This window comes from Helobdella robusta (assembly GCF_000326865.2).
Source record: "Helobdella robusta unplaced genomic scaffold HELROscaffold_86, whole genome shotgun sequence".
Taxonomy (NCBI): domain Eukaryota; kingdom Metazoa; phylum Annelida; class Clitellata; order Rhynchobdellida; family Glossiphoniidae; genus Helobdella; species Helobdella robusta.
In genome coordinates, this window is record NW_008705495.1 from 497,859 (window position 1) to 499,772 (window position 1,914).

At 29.8% G+C, this 1,914-nt stretch overlaps 1 protein-coding gene across 1 annotated transcript in view; it reads right to left on the reverse strand.

Moving 5' to 3' along the window:
- The window catches only part of HELRODRAFT_182459 (hypothetical protein), a gene marked incomplete at both ends in the record, with an annotated part of 6,949 nt that overhangs the window by 3,962 nt on the left and 1,073 nt on the right, over nt 1-1,914 (reverse strand). The gene's annotated exons all lie outside the window — the stretch shown is intronic.

Here is a 1,914-nt window from a genome sequence, read left to right on the forward strand (position 1 = left end):
GTGTGTGCGCCGTGTGTGTTAATGTGTAAAGTAGCAACAGTACTTAATAAGCATATTGATGTACAATTGTAAGTCATGTAACTAAGTTTTGTGATTGATTGATCGATTGGATGGATGACTGGTTGGCTGAGTGACTGATTGTTTGATTGGAGGATTAATTGGTTGGTTGATTAGGTGATTAATTGGTCGAATGATTGATTAGTTGAATGATTGATTGAAGGTGGTGCTACAGCTACGTTGAGGTTCAATGATATCATATCCATTTATCTATTTATTCATATATCAATCTCTATATCTATCTATTCATTCATTCATTCATTCAATCATTCATTCATTCATTCATTCATTCATTCATTCATTCATTCATTCATTCATTCATTCATTCATTCATTCATTCATTCATTCATTCATTCATTCATTCATTCATTCATTCATTCATTCATTCATTCATTCATTCATTCATTCATTCATTCATTCATTCATTCATTCATTCATTCATTCATTATTTCCGCGCTGTTGAACATCGCGGAAATAGCGCTTTATAAGCTAAATGATTGATTGAAATTGATTGATTGATTGAAATTGATTGATTGATTCATTCATTTATTCATTTATTCATTCATTCATTTTTCATTTACTCATTCATTCTTCATTCATTCATTCATTTTCGTGAAATAATCATCGCGCTTTTTCAAGTGGTTTTCTCACTTGTGTATGTATATTGTATAGTGGTGAATGGATTCGGTGAATTCTGAGTGAATGTATGTAAAAAGTGCTTGCATGTGTGTTTGTGTGTCTCTGTTTGTATATATATATATATATATATATACATGTATGTGTTTGTGTGTGTGTGTAGGTGTGTGTGTGTTTGTTTGTATTTAAGTTGTGGGAGTGTTGTTTTCAGTCAAGCACTGAATTTTTTTTTTACAAAAAAAAAATTCAAACAAAAAGTTATCCGAAGCAAAGAGTTGAACGAAACAAAATAAACACAGAAACAAATCAAAGAGTTAAAACATACGCAAAAGCATTTTAAGTTAGATGTGGCAGATCATCAACCGCCCAATAATCAACAGACAACACTAGCGTGTAAATTAATTGCGATCGACGTTTCAGAATGTTAGTTCGTTATCTGACGTGTCAATCATTGATCAATTCTCTTTTGTTTCAAGTTCGTCTTTTGTATATTTACATGTGTTTGTTTAATCATTTATTTATCTCTCTCTCTCTCTCTCTATTTCGGTTTTGCTATATAAATATAAATATGTATATATATATATTTTTTCTACAATATTCTATAATTATTCTATAATTATGGTCTTTCACCAACATACATATATATATATATATATCTTTTACTCTTTTCTTTGTCTCTCTCTATCTCTTCTTCTCTCTCTCTCTCTCTTTCTATATACGTACATAATGTATCTGTGTGGGTGTGTTTGTGTGTGTGTTTGTGTGTGTAGTGTACGTGAGTTGACTAACACCTTTAGTTATTAAAAGTCATTTTGCATAAACACGCATGTAAATTAACATAGATGCCCTGAGTTCATTGATGAATATCTTCAAAGGTGAATTTTCAATACCCGTTTGTGTGGAATGTATATTGTATATACATACACCACACGCACACACACATACATACATATATACATACATACATGTATACATACATACATACATACATACATACATGTATACATACATACATACATACATACATACATACATACATACATACATACATACATACATACATACATACATACATACATACATACATACATACATACATACATACATACATACATACATACATACATACATACATACATACATACATACATACATACATACATACATACATACATACATACATACATACATACATACATACATACATACATACATACATAC